The 20,916-nt window shown below is 35.9% G+C and overlaps 2 protein-coding genes across 2 annotated transcripts in view; both read right to left on the bottom strand.

The window, feature by feature from the left end:
• The window catches only part of LOC145664257 (UDP-glycosyltransferase UGT5-like), a 32,370-nt gene extending 14,432 nt beyond the window's left edge, over positions 1-17,938 (bottom strand). Inside the window, exon 1 of the mRNA XM_081730763.1 lies at positions 17,682-17,938. The gene's annotated coding sequence lies outside the window, so the exon portion shown is untranslated. The remainder of the gene's footprint in view (positions 1-17,681) is intronic.
• LOC145665201 (uncharacterized) overlaps positions 1-20,916 on the bottom strand; it is a 160,112-nt gene that overhangs the window by 48,387 nt on the left and 90,809 nt on the right. The gene's annotated exons all lie outside the window — the stretch shown is intronic.

Raw genomic sequence — 20,916 nt, 5'->3', positions numbered from 1 at the left:
ACTTTTTAGGATCTAGATCATTTGGACCAGATATTGGTATTCCAAAGGTAAACAAATGAAATATTTTTACCTGATTTTGACTGAAAACGTGATTTACAGAATTATATATATATATATATATATATATATATATATATATATATATATATATATATATACAGGGCCGGATTTAGAGGGATGCAAAGGTGTACGTGCACCCCCCCCTTCGTTGTAAATATACACTAGCTAAAGCGAGAAGTTAGCAGTGAATGTTGCAAAATCAATAGTTTAAGTTAATTTTCTGAAGGTTGAAGGAAAAGAATTCATCGATAGCACATACTTAGCATTTCCAAAGGAATTCATCATTCATATCACAGATGCCTAAATGCATTTAAAAAAATTAAATTTAGTTCAAATGTACTGGTAGTTATTGGTGCACCCCCCTCAGAGAATCCTGGATCCGGACATATATATATATATATATATATATATATATATATATATATATATATATATATATATATATATATATATATATATGTGTGTGTGTGTGTGTGTGTGTGTGTGTGTGTGTGTGTGTTATATAGTATTTTTACTGAGTTTCCTGACCAACGTTACGTTACTTCTTAGGAATCTACAATTGTGTCACTTTTGAACAAAGAGACGTTTATTCTTGTTTTCCGAACGTAGTTCATAACACTTCATAATTTTAGAGAAAAATACCTGGTAATGTGTATTACTTCTACTCTCCTGATTTATATAAAGAACCAATTACCGGTTGGTCGTAAACTGGAATTATTATTTTCCGCTGAGGAATCTTATCAAACTCTCAATCAAATTTGGCCGACACATGAAAAGTAATCGCCTTGTCGCAAAGTGGAATGATCACAAATTGCACGGAATCAATAAAAAATATATCCACAGAAAGCAACACTGAGGAAAAAAAAGTTGTAGGTGGCGTACTTAAAAAGATAGGTTACATGCGTAATTCCTGTAGTTTTTGGACTTAACGTACAGAAGACGTATAACTGAAAACGCATGTTTTATAATACTTTCTGTATAAGTGTTCCATCTATACGTACTTTCTGTATGAAACAATGTAGACAGTCAGGATCTCACATACAAATGGATGTATATAACATATAGCTGACGAAGGTAACATAAGTATATGCATGTGATATACGGAAACCTGTTAGATGTCAGACATCCTGCAACGGCATGATGTAACATCGAAGGGCAGTGCCTATGTAGCATACGGATAACGTATGCTCCGTACTGATTTCTATAGTAAGCAACAGGATACCATATATTTGTACAATATACCGCTGTCCGGAGAACGGATTTTTCTCTGTGTATATTGGTCCATATATCCGCATTCGTTCATACTTCTATTTTGTAGTTGACCATCCAATAAAACAGATTTGTTGATGATTTGCGGATGAAACATCGCAACGAAAATCTCACGGCCCACAATCTCGCCTAGCGAAAATCTCGCGGACCAAAATCTTACATAAAGAAAATCTTGCCGGACGAAATCTAGCCTGGCCAGATCCTCGCGGGATCAAACTTAGCCATCTAAAATCTCGCGGGACCAAACCTTGCAGTAGCGATTTCTTCTGTATAGAATGTTTAAAATAAAATATTCACTGTACACTTGGAAAATAATTATTATTATTATAAATAAATTACAAGATAGAACATATGTGATTATATTAGTTTTTTAAAGAGGAAGTGAAAGATAGATAAGTAGTTAGTTCCCGGGTTATTAACACTTGTGTCGAAAATAGATCTTCACATTTCACGCTCACCATATAATTTAATTAAATAGAGACAGAACAAGAATGAGATGTTCACTTTTTGGGAAAATTTACGAAATGAGATGTTAACTCAGAAACGAAGAACTTATTTATGTAGGCGCGGATAACTTGTAACTCATGTAACAGATACAGCCCTAAAAAGTTTGTTCCATCACCATGATATTGTTCTATATGAACAATGCAATGAACATACGTATTTAGTAAAATTATGAAGGGTAACTTGACTAAAATTTATGAAAAATATGTTTTGATCAGTGGCGTATTTAGAGGCTATCGGGCTAATACCCCCAGAAATAATTTCATTATTACGTTTCCACATCATACGCACAACACAAATGATGGTACGAAATCAATAAAGAGCATTTATCTACATTTAAAATATTCAAGTCATTACACTATTTACTCCAATAATAAATGTGGTTTAAATGTTCTTATATCACACTATTCGTGGAACAACCGTGACTGTGAGAACTTCTAGTTGAAATAAGAAAAAAATAAGACATAAATTTTTTAACATAAATTAACAAAACGGAGCAATAAAATTTCGAGACAAGAGCGAAAGGAGTCATCAAGGATCGAGACGAGGCGAGACCTATTAAACTTAGGAGACGAGACGAGAAAACCTTACTTCTTGTCTCGTCTCGTCTCATGAGGAACATTATCTGAACGAAGCAGATATCAATTTAGCTTGTAGTGACTAGCTGGCAGATGTTGCATTTTTTTGCATGCATAATCGATTTGATGGCATATCAATCTCCAATCATGTCATCAATCTGTACGCTATTATTGGGTATTAGCCAACAATAGAACGCTGTAGAATGCATTAGATTATTATTTAGAAATGAAATGAAATCTTTCAGTTTTACTTTCCACGGTTATACCGGATACGCTAAAGGAGACTGTGATAATGAGAATGAACGAAATGCTGTAATGAAGAAAGTGGGAGAAGCGTGAGAACCCCAAGAAATCCCACGCACATAGCGTTTGTCCATCACAAAGCTCATTTGGTACGAGCTGAAATCGAACCTGGGACCCCATACACCAGAGGTGAGCACTCTACCACTGAGCCACTGTGGTCCCCGTTATTCTTTAGGGCATAATAACTGATGTAAAAGAATTCTTGAAATTCTCATATTCTTAATCTGCACGAAAATAGATTTGATGAATAATATTTCTTCTATCTGGGTTTATTTTACTTCCAAACTATGTTATGCATAAGCATTAGAAGTCTAATAGAACAGCCCTATCTGTTGACAGGTATCAGACCAAAAGCGGTAAGAGATATTGACAAGGATTTTCCGGAATAGATTTAGCGTCATAAGAATAGGTTCCATCTCCTCCGTCAATCTTCTACATAAATCGGTAGTGATAGAGATCGATCACTTACGGGTCATAAATGAAAAGCTATAATAGCTAGCGACAAGCGGGTTTAGGGAATTGATTCAACGTCTCTCGAAAATGTACCATTTCTACCCCTATCTTTCTATCAAAACCGAAACTGGTAGAAATTTACTACTACTTCCAGTTCCAATATTGATTTTCATAGAGCAAAGACGATCAGATATATCGAGAAGCAGTTTCCTGGAATAATCCACTCAGCACCCCAAGAATAGGTTAGGTGTCCGTCTCCTCCAACAAAATGTTATTTAAACCGTAAGTGGTAAAAATCGACCACAACCAGTTTCAATATTAATGGCCTTAAATCAAAGACGGAAATAACTAGCGACGAGAGGATTTCGGAAATCGATTCAACGTCAAGAAAATTTACCACCTCTACCTCTATCTTACTATTAACACCGGAAGTGGTAAAAATTTACTACTATTTTCGATTTCAATATTGATTTTCATAGAGCAAAAACTGTCAGAAAGGTTGATTAGTTTCAGCGGCGTAGCGTAAGGGAACGCGGGTATGCCCGGCATCCCCTGTTAATAAGAGAAAGTACGTATTTCATTATATAAATTGTTTGCTTGTAATTATCACAATTATTTCCACTGCAATCTTCTGGCGCGCTCTCTCGACTTACTTTGACAAGAGGAACCTACGCATGCGCGTCGCTCAGATGCACATTTTCTGTCTTTCCTCCTGTCGTATGCTATTTTCCTCGGGCTTCCAGGCCTACTGAAAGCATCGGGGTTTTCGTCTGCTTTCTGTTGAATGCGCATGCGCAATACTTCCCTTCTCACTCTTCCTCATCCCTTGCAACCCAACATTTGCTTTAGATATACGCTGGCATATTCAAGTATTTCCAACTGTATATATTTTGAACTAAGCTATAGTTTCTGAACAGAACGTACGAGCCCTAATATAAAGGAAATAGAACAAATTGGAAATGGTTAGTTCAACGCATTTTTGAAGCATGCCGGTTATGTAAATAATAGTATTAAAATGGTTATGCCTTAATCGTAACTAAATGCATCGTAATTGTAATCTTCATCGTAAAGGAGCTCACAGACACAGGCATAATTTTAAAGCATTCTGTAGAATTACGGTCACTGATCTGGTAGGACAAGCGAGCCACCACTCCCCGTCACTCGCAAAGATTGTGCCAGGGCCTTTCAGTCACTGGCACAAATCTCGGGGACATAAGGGGAACATGTTCCCTACAATCTTGTCCACTCCCCCCCCCCCAAATAATCCGATTTGAGATTGTGATTATGATGATTTCTATCCGACTGCCACAAAGGAAACTGATGTCCTTTGACTTGTTTCATTTTTAAAGAAGAATCGTATTCTTTAATATTTCATTGTCATTAATTATTAGTAGTCTATTTTCAACTATTTGTTTAATTCCTGTAACAATTCCTATAATGCTATTGTGGTAATCATAATTTTGCTCAGATAAGAGTATTGTTGCGCCAAATATAGGCCTGATTGATTTTCTTTCATAGTTTTGGGGAAATCATTATTTGTATTGTTATAAAACAAATGCCCTAAAATTTTAATGTGGATCATTGTGGATGCGTAAGTAGAAACATGTCAATTATTATTATGCATTCATTCAAATTTCAGAATGTGCTCACGACACTGAGTTGTAATAATGATATGTACCACTATTTCATCTACATCATTTGATATATAATATACGAGTACAACAGGTTAACCTCAGAAATCTGATTCATCTACTGTAATATGAGTCTCTTCTCCCCTCCCCCCACAATAAGCCTTAAAATGTGCCCTCCTGCCGATGTTATAGACAACTCTGTTCCCCTAATCCTCCACAGCATTTTTTTCAACTTCATAAATATTTTGAACATCGTTAAAAAAAGGAAAGGATTATGGGAACAGTCTTACCCATCCCACGAACGTTGAAGACAGATTTGCGCCCTTGACTTCAGTATCTGGATACAGAAACAGGCCCCCAGAGTTGGTTTAAGTGCTTTGTATTTACATCTTCAAATGATATATACACTCAGGCCCATATTCACGAACGGGCGTCTGAGTTCCGGACCCAAGATGACAAATTTCTAGGGGCAATATTTTTTTGAAAGAACGAGATTGACGTGTGGTATGTGGAGAAAAAAGCCGCCCACGAGAAAGAAATGAAGGGAACAATACTGGAAACAATGTTCATACAAAAGTGGGGCCTAGTTTTCTCGTCACAACGGTAGTGGCAAGAAGGAGCTGAGACAATTAGTTATTAAATTCTAACGTAATCCACGCATTCGCTTCTCTATGCCCCACTAGACCTCCAATTAGGGGGGTCTTCCTCCTAAATTTTGTATAACCCTATAGTTCCATTCGGAATAGCTATGTATTGTTGCTTGCAGTAGTACTATATCGCACAAATGACTAACTTTGGCATCCCCCTTTCGGAATATCACGCTACGCTACTGATTAGTTTACGGGAATTCAAACAACGTCTCAAGAATAAGTTCCCTTTCTTCTGTTAACCCTGTATTGAAATCAGAAGTGGTAGGAATAAACCATTTTCGGTTTTAACATTAATCGCCATAAAAATAAATTGGTACTAGATAGCTACTGTTTTCGAAAATCGATTGAGCATATCAAGAAAAGTACCATCTTCACCTATCTCTCTCTACTGAAACCGGAAATGGTAAAACAATTTCATTCTTCCAGTTTCAATATTGAGCCCCATAGCTCCATAGAGCTCCCTCGGGCCTATTGGATAGCATACGCGTCTTTAGCGCGGGAGACCCGGGTTCTATTTCCGGTGGGAACTCGTGTGGTTTTTATCCCTCGCTGTGGGTCCACGTCTCATATAGCCTCGCTGCTGAGCGGTAGCTGAAATCAAACTAAAACCAAAATCCATAGCTCCATAGAGCAAAATCGATAAGCAATATCAAGAAGCAATTTTTTATTATTATTAATGTTCACCCATGATTTTCTTCTGTCCCACCAGGCGAATATCACCAGGATGATGTACTCCCCACATATGCTCTGCCTAATTTCCACATTTCTTTGCCTTTGTTATTAATGTTTCGGTATAAAATGGCCTTTCGGCTCCATCTGATATTTCGTTTTCTAAAATAAATATTAATTAATAGATTTAAATCTACTCGTCAGTTGTGTGTGTGTGTGTGTGTCTCACACATCAGCGGTCTATTTCTCAAAACTACTCGTCTTGTAATGTTTTTTGAGAATCCATCAAATATCATGAAGTAGAAATACTAGAATAATAATAAAATTCATTTCTAAATACTATTGCTGACATTTTTAATTTGCCGCTTTTTTACAGTATATACAAGTGTAATATATTTGATTTTGAGAAGTTTCACACTTGTATTACAAGACTAGTAGTTTTGAGACGTAGGCCCCTTTAGTCTCAAGTTTGATTTTTTTTAAAAAGGAAAAGAATTGGGTTCTCGATGCCATTCAAAACTCAGATATGTAAATAAAATATATATAGTAAAAGAATCATACGGACCGTTCTTTATTTTTTTTCTAGATTTATTAGACAATTTTGATACGAATATACCTAACAGACAGTAAGTACCAGATGATCATTTAGTATATCGTCCGTTTTTCCTAAGACTTCTCTTTGATCTATATGTAAACTTTTGTCAATTGATACAACAAATAAGTGAGTTTGTTCTACGCTATACAGTCGGAAACTAGTTTTATAAGATGAACAAATTTCCCTCACTTGAAAATATCATAGACAGATTTTCTGAAACTTTCGTACGTTGTTATTGTCCGTTCACTGTAGCTTGGCGCTGTGTTTTGACACAAAACCTGGCCAGCGAATCTTAGCAGTCCTTCCCCTACTTTCCCCTTATAGCAGTTGTAACAGTGGAACTAACTCATCAATTTTAGCACTAGTAGGGTTTGGTATTTGCAAGTTGCGTAAATTTCGAAAGAGTTTACTTCTTCTCTAATCAGGACCGTAACTTGTGTGGGACAGGGGAGGGGCAACTTCCCCCCAGGGAGGTTCCCCGCCGTTCGAAGGGGCCCATTTGGAGACGAAATTTTCTTAATCCATATACAATACGAACATGAAATTATAAATGAAGCATTAAACAGTTTCACTACATTACATAAAGCAGCGCAGAAAAGGTAAATAAAACAAAAGTGAGCCTTGTGCCCACTTCAGTAAGAAACGTCTATTATTAGGGGCCCTAGAAATAACATTTATTCGTATGGCTTTGAGATTTGTCAATGTTGTCCCCTTAATTAATTTGTCATGTATGGAATGGGCCCAAGGGCGTAAGTAACGGCCCCGTAGACCTTGCCGTGAGGGAGGGCCGACAGGCTCCGGGGGGCATAAATAGTAAGAAAAAGTTAGAAAGAGGGGGGCCAAGAATGAGAAAAACAACTTTTTCTAGGAGGCCCAAATACACATATTAATGCTTGCCCCCCAGAAAAAAAATATGTTACGGCGCTGTCTCTAATGTGAATTTATTGGTACACTTCTGCTAATAGTTAACTATATCAGGTTGGTCTCTTTAAACCGGTTGGGCCGTGGAGAGAAACAATATTACAGGAGGATAGTATTCATATTTTAAGAAGGTGGGGAAAGGAGAGCAAGGATGAGAAAGATGAGAAGAAAGAAAGAAAGAGAATGAAAGAAACACTTCTACATTTACTTCATAATGAATTTAAACACACATAAACGAAAAAGGGATGTCGGAACCCACCACCATAATATTTGTGGAAGTGTTGACAACATAATATTCTGAAGGAATATATTTCCCGCCAATCCTGGGGCCTCGGTGTTTGGCCCAATTCTGGCCTTGCAGCAGTGGCGGATCCAGGGGGGCGATCATGGCGATTGCCCCCAGGAAAGGAACCTTTCTCATTTTATATATTTAAATAAAACCCAATCCCAGAGTTTGGAGCTCTTAAAAATAGCTCTAAGTAGCAGTATTAAATCCCACCGCCCTCAAGAAGTCCGTACTGGATCCGCCCCTGCCTTACAGAAGCTACTATCTAGTCATTCACCTCGTGGGACTGAGGAAAACCTTAATAAGGAATACCGGCCAGAGCCGCGTTCATGCCCACGCTCGATCTACCTATTTTAATGCCTTTTTTTCGTGTTTACAGTGTTTGGTAAGGGCACCCAAACGGGGCAAATGTGTACAGCTTTAAAATGTTTAAATGTTAAAATTCGCTTTATATTGTACTTTGAACACTTAATTCAATGTGTATTATATTCTTCTTACAGCAGCATGGTTTATTTCCTAATACTTTAAGTCTATGGTTGTTAGTATTTATAATTATTGCATCATACTAATCCTTCTCAAAGCTCGTTCAATTAGTATGAAATTCTACACTTAGCAGTTTGCAACATTGCAAACCTTCACCAACAGGCAATATGTGGGGAGAATATTTCCACCTATACTCGCATCGAAATTCCCAGCCCTTGTTTACAATCAGTACAATATGTTTCTGTCGCCTTATCATGAAAACAACGCTGTCCAGCGAACCTAACGGTCTTCGCTACCTCTGTTTATTGTTTACAACACAAACTGCCATCTTCCAATATTGCCAGGCGTACAAGGTTTTCGCACACTTTCGAACAAGAACACTTGTACAAAATTGAGTGTGCATTATATGTAAGATTGAATTACATAATAACTAACTGAATTTTTCATAACGTTAATATCTCAGTCATCTCAAAAGCAGCAATTTATGTAGTAATAGCACTTGGTCCATGACTGTGCAGAAGTAGGTACATTCGGTTCGGAGATTCATGTGCCTGGCAACCATGTAGGGGTGAGAAGCAAGGTTTTGACGCTCGCACTACAATTGTTGTTTGTAAACAATCTTCCATCCTAGAGTGAACAGACAATACAGGAATATTGCAGCTATTGTCTGTTCACTCTAGGATGGAAGATTGTTTACAAACAACAATTGTAGTGCGAGCGTCAAAACCTTGCTTCTCACCCCTACATGGTTGCCAGGCACATGAATCTCCGAACCGAATGTACCTACTTCTGCACAGTCATGGACCAAGTGCTATTACTACATAAATTGCTGCTTTTGAGATGACTGAGATATTAACGTTATGAAAAATTCAGTTAGTTATTATGTAATTCAATCTTACATATAATGCACACTCAATTTTGTACAAGTGTTCTTGTTCGAAAGTGTGCGAAAACCTTGTACGCCTGGCAATATTGGAAGATGGCAGTTTGTGTTGTAAACAATAAACAGAGGTAGCGAAGACCGTTAGGTTCGCTGGACAGCGTTGTTTTCATGATAAGGCGACAGAAACATATTGTACTGATTGTAAACAAGGGCTGGGAATTTCGATGCGAGTATAGGTGGAAATATTCTCCCCACATATTGCCTGTTGGTGAAGGTTTGCAATGTTGCAAACTGCTAAGTGTAGAATTTCATACTAATTGAACGAGCTTTGAGAAGGATTAGTATGATGCAATAATTATAAATACTAACAACCATAGACTTAAAGTATTAGGAAATAAACCATGCTGCTGTAAGAAGAATATAATACACATTGAATTAAGTGTTCAAAGTACAATATAAAGCGAATTTTAACATTTAAACATTTTAAAGCTGTACACATTTGCCCCGTTTGGGTGCCCTTACCAAACACTGTAAACACGAAAAAAAGGCATTAAAATAGGTAGATCGAGCGTGGGCATGAACGCGGCTCTGGCCGGTATTCCTTATTAAGATTTTCCTCAGTCCCACGAGGTGAATGACTAGATAGTAGCTTCTGTAAGGCAGGGGCGGATCCAGTACGGACTTCTTGAGGGCGGTGGGATTTAATACTGCTACTTAGAGCTATTTTTAAGAGCTCCAAACTCTGGGATTGGGTTTTATTTAAATATATAAAATGAGAAAGGTTCCTTTCCTGGGGGCAATCGCCATGATCGCCCCCCTGGATCCGCCACTGCTGCAAGGCCAGAATTGGGCCAAACACCGAGGCCCCAGGATTGGCGGGAAATATATTCCTTCAGAATATTATGTTGTCAACACTTCCACAAATATTATGGTGGTGGGTTCCGACATCCCTTTTTCGTTTATGTGTGTTTAAATTCATTATGAAGTAAATGTAGAAGTGTTTCTTTCATTCTCTTTCTTTCTTTCTTCTCATCTTTCTCATCCTTGCTCTCCTTTCCCCACCTTCTTAAAATATGAATACTATCCTCCTGTAATATTGTTTCTCTCCACGGCCCAACCGGTTTAAAGAGACCAACCTGATATAGTTAACTATTAGCAGAAGTGTACCAATAAATTCACATTAGAGACAGCGCCGTAACATATTTTTTTTCTGGGGGGCAAGCATTAATATGTGTATTTGGGCCTCCTAGAAAAAGTTGTTTTTCTCATTCTTGGCCCCCCTCTTTCTAACTTTTTCTTACTATTTATGCCCCCCGGAGCCTGTCGGCCCTCCCTCACGGCAAGGTCTACGGGGCCGTTACTTACGCCCTTGGGCCCATTCCATACATGACAAATTAATTAAGGGGACAACATTGACAAATCTCAAAGCCATACGAATAAATGTTATTTCTAGGGCCCCTAATAATAGACGTTTCTTACTGAAGTGGGCACAAGGCTCACTTTTGTTTTATTTACCTTTTCTGCGCTGCTTTATGTAATGTAGTGAAACTGTTTAATGCTTCATTTATAATTTCATGTTCGTATTGTATATGGATTAAGAAAATTTCGTCTCCAAATGGGCCCCTTCGAACGGCGGGGAACCTCCCTGGGGGGAAGTTGCCCCTCCCCTGTCCCACACAAGTTACGGTCCTGATTAGAGAAGAAGTAAACTCTTTCGAAATTTACGCAACTTGCAAATACCAAACCCTACTAGTGCTAAAATTGATGAGTTAGTTCCACTGTTACAACTGCTATAAGGGGAAAGTAGGGGAAGGACTGCTAAGATTCGCTGGCCAGGTTTTGTGTCAAAACACAGCGCCAAGCTACAGTGAACGGACAATACAGGTAACTATTCGCGGAGGTGTTTACGTAGAATCAAAGAAATCTTTACGATCTATGAAGAGAGAGAAAACAGACTTTCCTCTTATCTGCTGTCAATCTGCATTCCATCGGTTTCTTTTTCTCCGCGGATAACGCTAAGTTCATACACGCGACCTAGCGGGGGCAGAGAATGAAAGATATCTACCTGGTTAGCTTCCTATCTGCTGTTCTGCACTGTTGCAAAATGCAGCCAATATCTTAAACAGCTTTTAAATTAAAGAAAATTAATTTTTAATTAGCGCGCTCTAATATTACCTTAGCAAGAAAAAGTGAACATGGAATATTAATACTAACAAACATTTCGCCGAATTTTGAACTATATAAAATAAACAGTTTTCATAAAATTTTGGAAAGAAATATCCCATGTTATTATATAGGGAAATCCTCTTCGCATTCCGAGTGTTGGACACAGCCTTAAAATATATAAAACGATGATCATGCCTGTTGTTCTGTATGGTTGCGAAACATGGTCGCTTATTCTGAGAGAAGAATGTAGCTGAAAGTATCTGAGAACAAGATCCTGAAACGAATATTTTGACCTAAGAGGAAGGGGAATGGGCAATGGCGGAAACTTTATAACGAGAAGCTGCATAATTTATACCGTTTACCAAACATTGTTAGGGTCATTAAATCTAGGAGGCTCAGGTAGGCAGGTCATGTAGCCAGAATGAAAGAAGGTGGGAATAGTAACACTTTCAAATTTTTAACTGGAAATCCAATCGGAAAACAACCATTAGGAAGACTTAGGAGCAGATGGGAGGACAATTTTATAATGGATCTCGCAGAAATAGGAATACAAAGTAGAAACTGGGTCTAGTTAGCTAAGGACAGAAGTCAATGGAAAGCTTTTGTGAAAGCATTGAACCTCCGTGATCCATAGGTCATAGAGTTAGTTAGTTAGTGATTATATTGAATCAATGGATATGAAACATTCAGTCATAGATGTAATTAATGAATCAATAGATATAAAACATGTATTAGTTTGCAGTTCCTGATTTTCAATTCTTCGTTCATAGAAAACTTCATGAATTCCTCCTGTGCTCAGGATAATCCCATAGCAGAACGTGTACTACATCAACTAGTTGCCTACGTTAATAAAAACTTCGGTTGAAAATTATTGACATTAAAAATCAAAGAACTCATACGCTAGTTGATACAGGTTTTTTACTCGAGAGAATACCAATCTAATATCAATTTCGTATGCTATTCGTGCTGCGCACTCTAGAAGCGAGCGATTTTTAATTTTCTTTTGTTTTTTAACCACCTTACTCGTTAATATTTACCATCACAACCATAAAGTAACAATGTCCTTTCCTCATGAATATAGATTTAAGCGACGAAAACAACTTTACTTTGCCTATTTTGTATATTATTGAGACTACCTAAGTGACAGAAACGACGAAATATATAGTTTATTTTTTATTTATTTATTTATTTTATTTTATTTTATTTTTTTTTATTTATTTATTTATTTATTTATTTTTTTGCAAAGTATTGACTTTCTAAATCCAAATCAACTGTAGTATTTCAAACATTAAGTTTATAGATAAAGATGACCTCGTCTGTATCTGCTAAAGAGAAGCAATAAAATTTTATAAATGGAGAGACTATCATCTGTTGAATTTAATTTAAACTCATGTTAAAAGATTGAGATATTTTTTCACGCAGATAGACCAAATATGTTTTTTTATTAATGTGAATCTGTTTCAGACGCTGACCAGCATTCAAATTCACATAAATTTTTTGGAGTATGTCGCCAAACAAGTTTTCGTCAGATTGGTTGTAAGTTATAATAATTTATACAAAGTTATAGATAGAAAAGCAATGTGAAGAATTTCTTCTTCTTCTCTAAAATATTTCCCTTAATTATGATATTAGGTTAGGTTTCAATCTTTGAAAGGTATTGGAAAAGTGAACTTAAAGAAAGAAGAAAAAATACACTTTTCCTATTATGGTGAGTTGTTTACTGTTCAGACCAGACTTCCCAAGAAATATGTTCACAGCAAGGTGAGAAAAGTTAAATGAACTCTGAACTCATGCCGTAACCAGGCATAAGGCACCAATACTTTACCAGATTTCAGCTTTAGGGACTTTGTTATTATTATTAGACGTGCAAACGATACTATGTATAAGAATAGGAAGTCTTTCTGAACAGCTAACTCATCCATCTCATTATTAACAGGTATCAGAACAAAAATTGTAAGAGAGCTAGAACTTTTTCTTCTTTCTTTTCTATGCATGAATTCAGTGCCTCAACAAATGGTTTCATCTCTTACCAGGGTCCGGAACCCCTAAAAAAAAAAAAAAAAAAAAAAAAAAAAAAAAAAAAAAAAAAAAAAAACTTCCTAACTCAAAATACATTTGTACACTTTCTTAATAAAACCAGGGGGTAAAAGTGGATCTGAGAAGATAGGGGGACGAACGACGTAACGCCATCCCTCTTCCTATCTTTGTTCATTGTATTTTTTAGAAAGTGGGGGTACGGCATATTTTCTGGAGGCAGGGGAACGGTATCCCCCTACGTTCCCCCACTTTTACCCTTGAATAAAACTATACTTCTTTAACAGGGAAATGATTGATGTAGCATGAACATTTGATTTTATACTTCGTCTAGACTCTTTCCCTAATAAAAATAATCTAGATTTATCATTTTTCGTGAAATATAGGTGGAAATATTTTAAAATTCTTTATCAGGTGCAGAATAATAACCGTTCAATACTACATAGACGTAGTGATTTGTAGTACTGACCCCCCATATCTATCTATCTATCTATCTATCTATCTATCTATCTATCTATCTATCTATCTATATCTATATCTATATCTATATATATATATATATATATATATATATATATACAAAAAAATCTTGGTAGGGTCTATCAAACCGAAAGTGATAGAAGTCTGCCAGTTCTACTTTGGACATTGCACAAAGCAATATAGGTAGTAGATAGTAAGAAACGTTTTTCTGTATTTAACTATGCAAAAATACGTTCAGTTCCCCATTTATCTCTCTACTAAACCAAGAAGTGTCAGAAATCTATTCTCTCTTCCGACTTCAATTTGATCTCCATAGAGCAAAAATTATATTAGATACCGGAAAAGGTTTCTTTTCTTTCTTTAATGTATTCAATATTCTGAAAATAAATTCTGTTTCAGCTCTTATTCGTCTTCTGAAACTGGCAATGGTGAAAATCGATTACAATTTCCGGTTTCAATGTTGATTCCAATAGAGTAAAAACTATCAGAAATAACGATAAACTGTTTTCTGATATGAATTCAGCACCCCAAGAAGTTGTATCTACACTTTAATCTCTCTATTGAAACCAGAAGTTGTAGGATCCATACTGTAAGAAATGAGGTGTTGAAACAACACAAAATGACTACCACTTTAGCGTGTTACTTGTGTGTTAATTCACCACCAACCACATCGCCTTCTGAGCATATCAGAAATAATTCGTTACTACCTGAGAGGATTTGCATTGGTATTTATCGTTTAATATGAGCAAAGCTTTGCGACATACATTTGGCACTTGTGACAAGTAACGAATAATGTTCTATGTTTCCTGTTATCGATTACAATAATATTGTTGTAAACCTGTGAATCGTCTGACAACAGTTACATAAGCTACAGTTCTGCTATCTTCTGTTGATGCGTGCTAAGACACAAGAATAACAAATAAAGAAAATAGATGGAAACACTGCTATCTGTGTAACTGTTGTCAGATGATTCACAGGTTTACAATATTATTGTGACCGATTACAGAAAACATAGAATGTTATTAGTCACCATAAATGCGAAATGTATTTCGCAAAGCTTTACTCATACCAAACAGTAAAAAACGATGCAAATACTCACAGCCAGTAACGAGGTATTTTTGATATGCTCTGAAGGCGATGTCTTGGTGTTGAATTGACACCCAAGTAACACGCTAAAGTTGCAGTCATTTTGTTTGTTTCAACACCTCAGTTTTTGCTGCGCACACACCTCTGGCTTTAATATTAGATTTTTAAAGAGAAAAAAATGGTAAGAAATAGTGCTAAATTGTTTATGATATTAAATCAACATCGGAAAAAGTGAGTTTCATCTAGAACCTTAGGAAGAGCACTCGCTTCTATTAAGATAAGTAACAAATCCGTTTCCTTGTTTTAATTTTGAGAGGAAAATATCAAGAAACAGCCTACATAGTGCATACAAATATAATATATTTGGGTGTTGAAGGAATTTACAGTGAGAACGTAACTTGTAAACTTCAGACGATAGAAAAAAGTAATGAAAGTGAAATCTCTTACATAAGTAATTCAATGATTAGATTTTTTTTCTTCGCATCAAGGTGCCTCAACGGAGATAACCAGATTCTGCATAATGTATTCTGACGTGATGAAATTGTACTTTGAAGCATTGATGTTTCTACAAAAATGATACAGTGTCAGAGTATTTATTTCCTGAAAAATTAGGTTTGTGGTATCAATTCTTCAATTACTTCCCTGAATTTATCATTTTCGTTATTTTGAAATTCTAACAACATCTACTGTTCCCAAGGGTGCCAATTTCTCTGTAAATTGGAAGGGGGGGATAATTCAGATGCAGAAGGCATAAATAAAGATTTTAAAGACAAATTGTATTCAAATTATGCTAAATAATGTATATTCATAAATACACGAGTTTTGGGGGGCCGCCCCCAGGATCGGCGCCCTTGACTGTTCCATCTAATATCATACTGTGGTTTTAACTAACAAGTAAATGAAAACATTACTCCCACTAAGTGGGAAGAGGGTTCCCACTAAAACCGTTCCTTTATATTAAGAGAGCGGTTTTAGTGAGATCCTATTAAAGTTTATATATATTAAAGAGATATATATTATATATATTAAAGTTTAGCGTCCCTTTCCTGCGACAATGGTACATGAGACATTGACCTACGGGTTAACGTGGAATACGACCAACATATTGCATTCAAGAATATTCTCCTTCTGCAGATTGAGCTCGGAATCACTTGCACCATAGACGGGCACTTAAGTCATAGATCAGCAAGCAGGGCTTTACTAATGTTTTGTATAGGCATATAAGGTTATCACTTTGTTTTGGGAATGTCTCGCACCCAAATGCACAGAGTATCTTTGCAGGAAATGCAAATTCCAACAGACTTCAAACTGGTAGGTAATCTTCTCGTTAGATTCGAAATGCTGCTTCCCAAAACCAAAACAATTTTAACTTATGAGAACACATGATAGTCGATATAAGGATATACGAACAACCCATGCAAGATAAGATAGTCGATAAGAAGATAATATGGAAATTCCAATTCAGTGGAGACAGTGTTATTGACAACTTGTTGATCAAAGTAAACAGTATACAAAAACTCATTCCACATGTTTGAAAAATAGGCTACTTGAATATGAAGGATACGCTATTTGCCTTTGAAACCTAAGAATTAGCCAAAACATCAGTAAGAAAAGTCAGAATTTTCGTTGTCTTTTTATTTATTTATTGATGTTGTTTTAAAAAATCTCTGAAAGCATCACTTCAAACACATGTTCTGGGTAAGATGAATCATTTATAGCCTACTGAAGACGGTATCAAACCTATAAAATAGAACCAAATAAAATTGGCATAGTCTACACTAGGAACGAACGGACTAAGTGTCGAAATAGGTCTCATTCTGAAACCTACCCTCAAACGTTATTCGCCACTGGAAATGTAAGACAGTAGGCCATACTTGATGCTGAGTTGATTTGGAGTTTAACATCCCTTTCAGCAGCGAGGCTATATGAGACGAGACTGATTGATTAACATAGAATTCGAACCACATGAGCTTCCGCCGGGAATCGAACCCAGGTCTCCCACGCGAAAGGTGAGTACGCTAATCGCTTAGCCACGAAGGAGCTCACTATACTTGGTGCATCATAGGAAACTAACAGCAGATGTTTGAATAGAACATTTGTACTCTGGGCATGATAATACCTAAATAACGTTTTCATGGTTGCGATGCGTGCACTGCGTTCGCTGTAAAGCGTCTCTGGAAATGAAGCTTTTCATCTCTCCCTGTTTGATTTTCGTACCTCATTGCAATTTATAACAAATCATCATTTTCTATAAGAAATTAAATCGAATTATTTGATTACCATCATATCATAACATAAAGGCACTGTCACTCAAAGTAGGCACTTTGTACTCTCCAATAATAAATTTCAGGGACTTCCAGAGCATCTTAATAAGTAAACTTATTGGGCTTTATGCAGAGTCGTTTTGACTTATCATTAGCGAGATATTAAAGGCCTGACAACTGCAGGAAACATACGTTAGTCGAACCCTTTAGTATGGTACTAATCAGGCGTCAGAACGACTCTGCATAAAGCCCATTGAAGCTAAATATGCTTTAATGGTAGTATTTGCCGCTGTGCTTTGCAAAATATCATGGATTACTTCATAATTTTCAAGCAATGAACCACAATGAAAATAAAAATGTACTTACCGCTTGAAGCAAAAATATCGTCTCAGAAATAAGCAGTTTCTTTATTCCGGGTCACAAGTGATTCTCTGTACATTTTAAACATGGAAGATAATGACAATCAAAAGTTTTTATCTTAGTGCTTCATTCCCATTGAGATTGTAAGCGTGACAAGCATAATCTGAACCACCAGGTTTACATAGTCCTCGCGGAAATACTAAGAACTGTTTACCTCTCTACACTCACACATGCAGATGAAGAAAGGTGATTCGTCACTGTCCTTCGTTTTTCATTGAATGTAATCGATAAAGATTACAAAGGTAAACATTTATCTTTGACTACGCTTAACATTATCTAACTGAAAATGTCTGTAGAAAATTTGATTTATTCTTTGAGTATATATACACTGTACATTCAATGAGTGAGAAGAAAACTTGAGACACTCGACCCAATGAAGATCTATATATACGAAGCTACACGTAAAATACGAGATACATAGAACGAACATGTAATATATTAAATGTACAGTCTTGTTCAAAAGAATCTGGCCATCCACCTCTCTTTGAAAAGTACTGTATTCTAACCCACATTTTAGGGGCCACGGTAGCTCAGTGGTACAGCGTTCACCTCTGGTGCATGGGATACTTGGTTGGATCCCAGCTTGCTCCAAGTCAGCTCTGTGGTAGACAAACACCGTGTACGTGGGTTTCCTCGTGGTTCTCCCCTTTCCTCCCACTTTCTTCATTCCACCATTTCATTCATTTCTTATCATCACCGTCTCCTTTAGCCTAGCCGGCATTACCGTTTGACGTAAAACTTAAAGATTTCAGTTTTTTTCATTTCTAACCCACATTTGAAATTAAATAAATGTTGATTTTTATACCTTATTGAGATCTTTATTTAGGGGTACCGAATTGAAAGAATGTTAATTTCATAAGTACGCCTGTCAGAATATGATCTTTTAAACTAAAATGAGTGACTAAGATTCTTTGAACAAAATCGTATATATACACATTGGTATGTAAAACATATAGGTACTATACATTTCAGTGGTGACTCTTGAAAAACGATTAATCGTTGGTAAAATAATCAGAAAATGTTTTTAAAAAATGTTATTTGGGCAGAGATTTGAAAGTTTCAACTTAATCCCTTGTGGTACGTAGGTGCTATTTTAATACATTTTGCCGTGACTTACGAAATGTCTTTAATGTAAAGAGTGTATGTCTCCGCACAATAACCTTTCATTGTAAGAAAAAATGTGTTACAATAACAGAGGTGGACTGAATAGTAATGGTAACAGCAGCAAATCATATGAGAAACTGGACAAATTAAGGATCCAAGAAATTGAAATGATAGGAATTGAATTGGTGAGAGGAAAAAGGAGAATATTCTAAACATAAAAGGAAACATTCCAAGATAGCAATTTAAATATCCAACTTCATTACGTTTTTTGGTAGTTTGGTGAATGAAAGATCTTAACATACAATTCAAATGTAGCATACATTTTTATATATATATAAACAACGGTTTTTCCGGTAAGCAGTTTTGTTTTTCGTCACGGAATATTCTAATTTTTCCACTCATCCATTCAATTAAAGAGACAACAAAACGAGAATCTGATGGTATTTTAGATTATATTATAAAAAGATATATATATCAGTTTCTATTTCCAATATTATTTCAACATGAAAATTCCGCACTAAATACAAATAAGAAAAGTTTCATATACTCCTAAATCTAATACTGATAAAGATCTCCAAAATTATGGGCCTACCGGTATATCGATATTGAGTACTTTTGCAAAGTGTTTGAATCTATTCTCTGTAAAGAGATTGAAAATCATATAGTATTATGAATTTCAAAATACCAACTTAGTTTCATTCAGGGTAGTCGACTGTAATGGATTTCAGTGTTGTTAACAATATCATTCCAAATATACTAGATTAAATTGGTCAAGTCGATGTTATTTACACATATTTTGGGAAAGCATTTGATAGAATAAATCACAAAATATGAATAGACAAATTTATTCAATTTAATTTGCCCACATAGTTATTTGATCTGTTTGAATCTATTTGGGATATCAAAGATAGTTTGTTATATGTAAATGACAAGCTAGTCGAACACCTGCAACTATTCCGTGTTCCACAAGGGACAAATTTGGGACCTCTACTATTTATAATATTTATAAATTGTCTTCCTGAACATAACATGTTCCCATAAATTATTAAATTCCGATTATCTTAATCAATTTTTAGATCTATTAAATCTGAGATCTAATTTTAGATCTGAGTGAAGCCAACGCCATACATAGTCATATGGGTTCTATTACTGAGACTATACGTATTTTTTTTCAATTCGGCACTTCGAAGATTCGACAATTCAGCACTTATCAGCTTTTAGCGTGAACACGAAGAATGCAAAATTACTGAATGTGCTCAGCAGTTAGGTGTCAATTAAAATTGGCAAGAAAATGTTGTAGCGGAATAAGAAAATACAATGTAGCCGATACACACTAACTAAATTTGCCTACTACTAAGTTAAGATTTGAGGCTATCTCATCTGGGAAAGATGATTTGAAAATGATTTTTGTTTCTGTTGGAAGAATACTATCTCGTCATGAAATTATGTCTGTTCTCGTCTTGTAGGCAGCCCTAGTAGTGAGATGGCATATGCCAGAACTAAATTGAGGAGTTTGATACAATAAGGGCGTAAGTCCGAACTGTGCTTTTTGAGAAAAAACGATGTTGAAAATTTAAGTACTGTTTTTCTTACATAAAACAATATAATACCCAGCATTTTATTCCCGTTGTTTTTGAATCACATGTTAATGAAGATAAAAATGCATTTTTAATGTTGTACTTAGCTTTCTATTTAGATTTATTTGTGTAGAAAGCAACTGGTGTTATACGCCCTTTTTGCATCAAACCACTAAATCAAAACTTTTCTCTTAAATTAAAAGTTAATTAACGAAATATTTACTAAACTGTTTCTTATTATTAACTCTTAGAAACAAAGTAAAATGTTATGAGAATATATAACAAGAAAACTACTTGAAATGCTTGTCAATGCTCTGTTTTTTAGTCACTTGCACTGTCATGTGGAACGTCATCACTTTCTGGATTTTCTTTCTGTTTTGCGGAAAACTCTGGGACAAAACATGCTCACACTATGCTTTATCAGAATCTGGCACAAACCGACAGAGATTCCTAACATCAGACAACTTGGAGGCTCTTACCCTTGGTTTCGTTACTGGCGT

Source organism: Thermobia domestica, chromosome 11, assembly GCF_964235325.1.
Source record: "Thermobia domestica chromosome 11, izTheDome1.hap1.1, whole genome shotgun sequence".
Classification (NCBI taxonomy): Eukaryota; Metazoa; Arthropoda; class Insecta; order Zygentoma; family Lepismatidae; genus Thermobia; species Thermobia domestica.
This window is presented reverse-complemented; position numbering and strand designations above follow the sequence as displayed.